Source organism: Cryptomeria japonica, chromosome 9, assembly GCF_030272615.1.
Source record: "Cryptomeria japonica chromosome 9, Sugi_1.0, whole genome shotgun sequence".
Lineage (NCBI taxonomy): Eukaryota > Viridiplantae > Streptophyta > Pinopsida > Cupressales > Cupressaceae > Cryptomeria > Cryptomeria japonica.
The window spans coordinates 616,360,561-616,371,170 of NC_081413.1; positions in this window are offsets into that span (position 1 = coordinate 616,360,561).

The following is a 10,610-nucleotide window of genomic DNA, read 5'->3' on the forward strand; positions in this document are numbered from 1 at the left end:
AGACTACCTGAAGAAGTATGGGCATACAAAACATCATGGAAAAACACCATAGGTTTCACCCCTTTTGAAATGTTATATGAAAAAACAACCATGATGCCAATTAAATTTGAGCATAAAACCTTGAGAACAACACTTGAGCTTGACATGGATATATTTACAACACAGAAAGAGAGGGTGATGCAATTAAATGCTTTGGATGAATTGAGAAAATTAGCTTTACAACAAACAGGAGTGGTGCAAAATAAAAGGAGTAAATGGCATGATAAATACATCCGAGAGAAGTAGTTTCAAGTAGGATATTGGTCACTCCTCTATGACTGAAGATACAAGGACAACATGGGAAAATTGCAAACAAGGTTGTTAGGCCCATATGAAATTGCATAAGTTTTTCCCAATGGAGCTATGCAATTTACAACTATTGACCTTGTGCAGTTCAAACTATTGTTCAATGGTCATCGCTTGAAACTTTATCATAAACCATCTTCTAAGCAAGAGCTCCTGCAGCAAATTAATGCTACTCTTCTCACCTTCTACCTAGTCAAATCTTTGCATGTGTTCATAATAAATACTTCCACTCCTAGTAGGAGTACATTTCTTCATCAATAAATTCACCACCTTTTCATCTCATGTCTCTTGTCTTCCACATCACTTCACCATCATTCCACTTCACTTTTTAGCCAATTTACTTGTTCAACGTGATACCTACTTCTAGAATGTGTGACCATCATGTCTTAATGACAAACTCCAGGTATGTACTTGATAATTTGTGTATATTAATTATTTCAAATGCATTTATTTTCTTAATGCTTTATTACCATGCATAATTCACATAGCATATCCATTTCTCATTACCTACAATTTTACATCAGACATGTGTGGACACCTGTCACAATTTAGGTTGGGGGGAGGGAACACATGTGTCATCTGTGTCACTACTTTTTGTTTGAGTTATATGCCAACATGTCACTTTTTTATTTTAAATTTTTTGAATGTAACCTAAAGTGACAGTTTACATGTATGATGTGACCCTTCTTTAGTTTTGAACTTGCTAGTTCTAAGCTTAGTTGTACGGACACTGCCCCCATTTTAAGTTATGATGCCTTTTTCTGGTATATCCCTTAATGAGCTTAATTGTAATAATAATACTGAAAGATAGGAATTTGAATGGTTATTGTCTTGGCGAAGGCACAAAAATTTGTAAGAAATTGTAGGAGGTGCATTTGGGGTATTTTCAAACAATTTGAAAGGTACAAGAAGAAGGTAACACAATGGGATGATCACTTATTCGGAATGATCCTATGGTTCATACAATGCTTCTTCAAGATCCTCTTTGTGAGTCAGAGCAGAGGAGGTGTGGGTGGATAGATTATTTCTTGAAGCTAAATGGTTTTAATAACGACATTTTCATGGAGATTCCTCATACTTTCTTGAATGGTGAAGCAATGGTGAAAGGGTTGAAGGTAATTTCCAAAAAGGAGTGGATAGCTTAAGTTTTAGAGTTGGCCATGGGTGGTGAAAAATACCTTGAAGCCAAAAATGTTAGGTCTGTCGGGGATGAATTCACTAAACCTCATGACCCTCCATTCATTGTGGTTAAGCAGGGGACTAGAAGGCTCTCTTTACCAGACAAATGGAGGCAAGTAGTATTTAATGTGATCAATTATCTTACCTATGAAAGCAGGCAATCTCGTCTCCATTCACTATATTTTAAACTATTGAGCCACATGAGATACAGTTGGAGGATGAATGTGTTGAATGTGTTATATAATCTACTCTCAATCATGGCAACTAAAACTCAAAAAGGTAGGCCAAATTTTGTCTTGCACCATTGTTTAATCAAATTGCTTGTGGAAAGGTCTTTGCAGGATGTATCCCAGATGTCTTGGGATGAATTTGTTGTAATTAGGAATTTTAGACCGGTTAATATTGTAATTAGGGATCAACCTTTAATCCAAAGGGTTGGAACTGTGAAGGAAACTATTAAATTAACCCCATGTGCCTCAACATCTAGAGAAGCTCCTACTACAGACTCTCCTGCAACAACTAATCCCATTTGAATCTTCATCTAGTGATGCCAATAGTTCTTCAACAAACCCTAATGTTGATGTCTTACCTAAAACCCCAGTGAGAACTAGGGCTACTGTGTAAAGACAAAAAGAAAAAGAAAAAAAATTGAAGCAAAAGAATAAAAGATAAAGAAACAGAAGTTGTACAAGAAAACCCCAAGCCCTAGAAAAAGGAAAGTTAAAGAACAAGAGTCACTTGTAACTACTGCTCAAACTGATAAATCTACTAAGAAACCCAAATGGACTAAAACCCTCAAAATGGCTAAGAAGGCACCACAAAGAAGCAGTCATAGGCTTAGGGGAAAACCCAAGAAAGTGGCTAAACATAGTGATACTAGGGTTAATATTCAAATTCAATCATCAGAATCCATTCATACCACCACTATTGAAGAGGAGAGGATAATTTTCAATCATCCTTGTAGACCTCCTAGAGAGGGTCCACAATTCTCCTCTTCAACTGAACAACAAGACCATCCACTGATGGAAGTCCATGATTCATAAGGCAAGAGGGACGAGGAGGTATTGCAAGAAGGGGGGTTGAGAGAGTAGCCTCAAAAGGATGTGGGTATGGAGGACCTTGTTGGACTAGCTATTGAAGTAGAGAAGATGTCGGAACAAGTGCCAATTAGGAGGGAAGAAACATAATTAATATAGAAAAGGCTACAAGTAGTTAGGAATAGGCCTACCTCTTTCTCATAGATGTCTATAGCCCTAGACTTGTTCAAAGACATTATGGATAAGGAAGAAGAATGAAATAAAGAGAAACTTTAGTTGTAGGAGATAATGAATAAGAAGGATGAAGAGATTGAGATGAAAAATGAAGAAATTGCTACATTAAAAACCAAGGTGGATAATGTGGTAACCTTGGTACCACAACCGAGGGTATATGGAATATATTTAAAAGAAATCAGTCTCTCTTTTAAATTGTCAAGTGTTTTTTTAGATTGGAATCCTTCCATTAAGACTCCAGAGGAGTTTTAACAAGTTTTTCAGTCTTCTCCTATAGCCACTAAAAATTTGCTTTGTGAATTTTATCTTCATAACTATGTAGTTCCTCATGACAGTGATTGAAATCCTTTACTACACATTGACGATATTCATCTTAAATCCCTCATGTCTTGGGTCCAAAATGAGAATAATAAGGGCGGCAGTTTAGAGCACACAAGGATGATGAACGTCAAATTCCTCTATCTTTAAGGGTTGAATCTAATAATCCCAGGACCGTTTACTTTAGTTGGCAAAAATTTTTATTTAGATCAGAGTGTAAACAACAAATCCTAGCCTTGAGAGAAGAGGCATTCCAGGAATTTGAGCAAATGGGCCCTACTATAGGACAGACAATGATAGGATATCTAGCACAATGATGGAATGGTTTGACTAAAGAATTGAAATAGGTAGATCCACATTCCCTTTAGAATTATTATGTAGTCATCAAAAGAGCAACATGGTATATACACCTGGGCAAAACAAATCAGAATAATTGGCTTCCTCTTATTTTTCAACCACGAATGCTTTTATGGCCAATACCAAATTCTAGGCAGTATGAAGATGCTTTCAACAAAGAAGTAAAGAAAGCTAGGTGGGAAAGGTTGGACAAGAACAAAGGATTATATTGGAATCTTGTTGTAATGTGGCCAATGTGTATTGGTGGGTGAAACATATGTGAATCAGATATCAAGAGGAAAACTACCCTTTCCCTCCAAGGAGTGATGAGAGTTTCACTACGAATTTTGCTTCAAACACTTTTCACCCAATTACATTGGAAGAGGAGAGGATAATTCACTAGATTCAACCTTCAAAGAAGAAGATAGAATTCTGAGTGAAATGGGAATGATAATCTAATCCCCCTCTTCCTATTTTAAATGGAAAGGAATTGATTGAATTATGTATTAAGACTAAGTGAAAAGAGACGAAGAGTGTGGGATGAAGTTGTGCACCTGGATTTCACAGTAATATGTCGAAATGAAGTCGCCCTGTGAATTTGAGGAAAAGTTTCCCAGACCATGGTGAAAGTGTACACGATCCTTTGAAAAATCCACAAAATGAAAAGGGTTTTTCTGCCTCTACAAATGGAGTCCAAATCTGAAAGTACAGCTGCACACCTACAACCTACACACATAAAAGAGAGGAAAAGAGGTTGGAATTGAGGGTTTGCCTTCAGGTCAAACCCCAGCTTTGGAATTAACCAAGTAATGAGAGAAAGTACTTGCAAGTAAATGTAAATGAAAGACTAAAATATAAATCACCTCAAGGGAGGTTGTGATAGCAATGTTGATAGAAATGCTTGTGTGGAATTGAATGTTGAAATCAATCTCCTCTTCAATGGTTGAATCCTTGACTTGAATGCAACACCTATGCTTGAAGGGAGACTTGAGAATGCTCAATGCTAGAAAAGAATGCTTGAATTCTCTTGAACGCTTGATCACAATTGTATCCAACTTGACCAACCTAAAAATTTCCCAAATGAGAGGGCAAATGCAACTTAAATACATGTCAATTAGGGTTAATGAAACTGATTTTCATCACAGGCCGATATTGGGGAAGTTTCTCGTTCACTGCACAACCTACAATGCATGATTTAGGGAAGGTCCTACCCTAAAAATAGAGCAGGGAAAGGGGTGTCATGCCCCTATCCTACCCCTTTCTCCAGGGTAGAGTGCAGACAGGGTGGTGCGGAGGCCAAGGAAGAAGCAAATTCTGAGGGTTGAGCAGTCTCTGGTCTCCGATCGGGCTAGAGGATTCGATCTCGCATGCATGAGGACCCTAATACGGTCAAAAATTGCTAGGGTCACAATTTTATGACAATAAATTTAGCCCCCACTTCAGCGGGAGTATGAGCATACACCAATACTGTCGGTAAAGTACAAGGAAACAAGATTGAGAGACTTTTACCACGTCAAGGAGGCAGAATGCGCCAAGCCCTAGTGGACTCAGAATCTTACGACTTCGATTGACAAAGTAAAAGGGAAGATCTAAAAGGGGAGAACCATGACTGCAAGTAGAAAAGTTCCCCTCACTATAAGTCATGAAAGCAAGGATACCAAAGATTACAAAGAAAAACAAAGTTCACTGAGTAATTTTAAGTATCAAGAAGGAAAATATGAGTGAAGTGTATGTCTCCACGTTAAAGCAATCACACACACCTTATCAGGAGTGATTTCTTTAAGGTAGGATACACCTAAGAGAGAGAGAAGAGAGGGATCATGCTATCGCAAGGATTTATCCCCCAATCGATAAATAAACCCAAGGATATTGAACACAAAACATGAGGTACGAGGTAGTTTCACTTTCCTCGGGGTCGGTATGTTGTATGATAACTCATGTATATCATATATGTATATGTGCATATAATAATCTACATTCCCCAAAGAAGGACACTACCTTAGAAGATTGGGAAGATATGATGTGTTTTGAGTCAACATGAAAGAGACCAAGAAAAGATCTCAATGCTTTGCATCCTCCCCAAGTAGGCATTTAGGGAACAATAGAAGAACATGGATACACATAGAAGAATGTTCACAAAAGAGAAATAAAGGAGAGAGAGAAGATCTACAGTGTTAATATTGATAATCTAGCACAACATCCACCTCCCGATCTTGTTGATCACCATTTCAAGAAGGCAAGAAATATGCCTAGAGGAGTGACATTGAGCATAACAGATGGAGCTATCACAAGATCCAAACAAGGACTATGCTCATGTTTTAAGTCACTTTGTTTGATTCTAGGAGCTAGGATTAGGGTTTGTAAAAATTTAGTTGATAAGCGCTTGTCCACATCAACATACTCATACTCACTATCAGAAGCATTAGGAGTTGTATTGTCATCATGAATAACATTTTCACCCATTTCCTCATCAAATTTTAGAAAAAGAGGAGCAAGAACACGAATAAGAGTAAAACCATCACATGTTTTGTGCAACTTATGATTTGGAGATGTAGGTTGAACATCTTGCTTGGGAGAAAAGGGAATCATGTCAACGGTCAGAGTCTAAGGAGATTGAGTATTTTAAGGGATAGCTTCACAAGCTTGAACACAGTGTCTTCGTCAGTGTTCTCTCGCACAACGATTTCGGCGAGTCTTACTGGAAGGCTGAGAAGGAGGAGGAACACTTGAAAAAGTAGGAATGTTTCTCTCCTTGATAGTTGAAGGTTTAGGTTGAGGTATTTTTGGTTGAACAAGAGGAGAAGTAGGCCTCTTCTCTCAATAAGAGGAAGGTGGTGGAATTGCACTGTAGAAAAGAGGAATGGTAGGTGTAGGAAGAAGATCGGTTCCACATGAGGACGAGGTATAGGTCTAACCTTAGAAGGAATATTGTTGTTCTCCTTAAGAGAAGGTATAGTAACATCCATAGGAATAGGTTGACGATCTTCCTTAGGAGGGATATTAGTTCTATCCATGAGGGGAAGGACCTCATCTTGAAGAATAATAGGAATGTCAAATGTTGGGGATCTAGGTTGACTTAAGGATAAGATCATATCTTTCTTCCATTTTTTATAAGATTGAAAAAGAGCATCACTCATTGATGGAAGAGACTGAAATTGGTTAGGCCAAAATAAATCAATAGGAAGACTTGAGCTTCTTTTGAATGGATAAAATAAGCTATGGTTCATGGTTATGATTTATCCATTGTGAGGAAATTTCAGACACTTGTGGATTGGAGAAGCAATATCCTTCATGGAAGATAGCCAAGGATAGCCCAACTTCACACGAAATTGCTCAGAAGAGGGTATAATAACAAAGTCAGCATCCATGGATTTAGTATGAACTTCAATAGAAAGGGTGATAGAGCCAATGGTAGGACAAGAGAAGCCATCAAATAATTTCACAACCACATTAGAAGCATCATATATTGGTTTATGCAATCGTAAAGTGAAAATATACTCTTCAATTATGACTAACCATGCAAGAGGGATCAATAAGGGCACCACGGCAAGGGATATCCTTAACCTTCACAACTATGTATAAAGGGTCATGGTGTGCTCTAATGGTCTCGCTAGGCTAAAATGTAATACAAGGATCCTTAGGTGTAACTTGTGTTTCTACCATATTAACCAAGTTTGGAGCCATAGAGGTGAATTCTTCAAAAGAGAAAGAATTAGGCACAATCTCAATAACCTTAGAGGTATGAGAAGGCAAGGGATCAGTGAAAATCTTAAAATTTTGATTAGGAGAAGCTACTAATTTATTCCCTTTATCATTCACACCTACCACAAATATAGTATTATTATCAATCAAGTCTTATATCTTATTCATCAATGCGAAATATTTCTCAATATCGTGACCAGGTTGATGATGAAATTGACAAAATGAATTGTTATCAAAATAATGGGATGCAAGTTTAGAAGGATCAATTGGTTTTATAGGAGGAAGTTTGATAATATTTATGTGCAACAACTAAGACATAATACTATGTAAAGATTCATTCAAAGAAGTAAATTGTCTTTCTCTTTGGAAAAATTAAGAAATAGAAGGCACACTTGTTGTAGCATTCACATTGTGGTTGTTGATTGTATCATTGAACTTGATAAAGTTTTTTGTTGGTTTGAACTTGGAAAATGGTTGTTGAACACTTTCCCCCTTATCACTCGGAGCCATAGGAGTGGATTGCTCCATTTGACTCAAAACCAGTTGATAATTATGGAGTGTTGCGCACAACTGCAGAAAGGAAGTAAACTCAGACAAAAGAAGCTTTTCCCTGATATCTTTTTGTAAATTAGAAATGAAAATTCTTTGAATATCATTATCGGGTACATGAAAAGAAATTTGAAGACACAAATGCTTATATCTACCAATGAAATCAATCAATTTTTCTTTAACACCTTGTTTACAATGCATTAAATCAGTCAAAGTGAGTTTAGGACCAATATTGTTTTGAAACTATTGGATGAAAGCATTTTCTAGTTGTTGAAAGGAAGTGATAGAATAAGAAGGCAAAGAGCAATACCATTGTAAAGCCTTATCTCTTAGTGTTCTTGTAAATAATTTTGCAAGCAATCTTTATGTATACACATAAAAATGGCTATGAGCAATTAAATAAATATTTTATATTTATTTAATAATTATTCTTCTATTAAATAGTTAATTTGAAAATATTAATTTATTTAATTCATTTCATGTCTTTCTATTAATTAATTTAATTGAAATATTTTATTAATTAATTCATTTATCCTTTTCCTCTAATCAAATAATTAAATATATAATATTTAATTATTCCTCTAATCAATTAAATATCTGCTATTTAATGATTATTATTCTATCCTATAGTCTCAAATACTAAATAATTTCTTAAATTATTTAAACCCGTTTTCCAACTCACCTTCCATCTCCACTTCATCTTTCCTTTGCCAACTCATCCATCATGTGACTAAATTAATTTAACAAAATTAAATAAATAAAATATTTATTAGCCACTTATCTCCAACTTCCAAAATAAATGAAATATTGTGTATGTACACATATTTCCTAACCTTCTTCTATATTATCTCCAACATCCCTATATCTTAGGATGGACTTGAGTCCACTTGTCCTATAATGCCTAAATCTTCTCCAACCAACCCTAGATTCCCTCAGTCAGCAACCCAGTCAAGGTGAGATGAGTAACACTTGTCTTCTCCTTCCCCCTTTCTCTCAACCTTCACCTTTGTTCACAGCCATCCAAATTTGCAGATCTGATCATGATCGTTGATCTAGGACACATCATCTCATCCTCTCAAAAGTCTATAAATGTAGGAGTTTGAGTTGAGAAAGAGTTAGTTTTCAAGTTAACAAGTTGAGTAAAACTTATACATCTGTGAGTTTTATCTTGAAGCAATTTAGCATAATCATTTAGCTTTAAATCATTTGCATTGCATATCATAGTATCAGTTAGCTATCAGTTATCAGTCCATTCTTCATATGTCATCTTGGAAGCTACTAGTGTTTGTCTGAGAGCAAATCATCTGCAACCAGGAACAGTGGAGTTAGGACACAATGAGACTTAAATCATGAAGGTAATAATAGTGTTTTTATTTTATATGAATTTCATGTAGTTTCATTGGTTGATTTTGGATTTCCTATAGCATTTCTTTTGTATTTTGTGAAACTAACATGTTGCAGGTAGTATTATGATGATGAAATTCAAGTCGACATATTTTGGCACCTACCATGGGGCTGGAGCCTCACATATATCTTTCTAATATCTTGTCTAGTTCTCGCAAACACAAGTTTAAAACATTTGTAATCCAAATTCACACCTATGTGAGTTCTGACAGCGCTTTTATTTAATATATTAGCGCTTTTGTCTCGCAGGTTAGTGCATTTGGCATTTAGGTTAGCGCTTTTATTGTCAAATCAATGCATTTGATTCTTAGATTGGCACTTTTATCTTTGAGATTAATGCATTTGTCATTTTGGTTAGCGCTTTTATCAGTGAATTCTTGCATTTTAGTCCACAGAGTAGTGTTTTTGTATTGCAGGTTCATTCTTTTGTCCTCTAGATCAATGCTTTTGAGGTGGAAGACAACGCATTTGCTAGGATAGCGCTTTTATTTGCAACTAACAAAAAAATTCTGCAGGTCCGAATGTCCAAGAACTGAAAATTTCAAACTACTAGCATATCTATGTGTGGGATTGTTTTAAAGAAAATTTCATGCATTTCCTCACGTAGTTAATTAAGAGTTTTATTTTGAAAAGTAACAAATCATATCTTGCTCATTTAGCTTAATTAAGGGATAAATTGACAACATGCAACTTGCATTTTTAGTGACTTCTTTAAAGTAGTTGCACATAGATTGTAGAGGGCTAAAATAAACTTGTGTTTTCCATGCTTGATGAAGTAGTAGGTAAGTATGCTCTCACCCTCATACGGTAATCAGAAAACTAGACCTACTCTCTTTTATGTGTAACCTTTAGAGGGCCTGCCTTCCCGAGCTGCGTTGAGCGGGCCAGTGAGAGGGGAAAGACCCAAAGTGAAAATGGGCTAATACCAAGTCCTTCTAATCCACTCTAAATAAATCATGTTTGTGACGAAAGTCACAAACAACATGTGTTGATAAGTTCATACCGACACTATGTTTCCCCATCAACCCTATGGAGCATAACCTCTATAGGCTGGGAACCTTCTATTTTTATAGAGCTGAAAGTGTTGCATGTATGGCCACATGATCAGAATCCTTTACTAAAAACCACTTGTACTAGTTGCCAACATCCTTCTAATTGTTGGTGTAGGAGGTCGGACCTCTGAAGCGGCTCACACACATATGGTTCTTGGTAAAGATATAAATTTTGCCATGGGGAGTTTTCATGGAAACTGGTGCTTGGCTGCCCTAGAGAAGTGAGTGCCGAGGATGGAGCCAGTGGGGTCAATCATCTAAATATCTGCTATGAATAGTGTAGCCTCGGGGGAAACCCCATGTAAGATTCAACAATTATTGTCTCAGTTTGCCATAGGATTCTTACTTGCTTGTGCATTTTGTTTTTCAAACATTGTGTCTTCTATGTCTATAACGTGCTCAAAATGGTCAAAATTTGAAGAAAATCATCATCTAAAAATGAGCAAAAATCTAA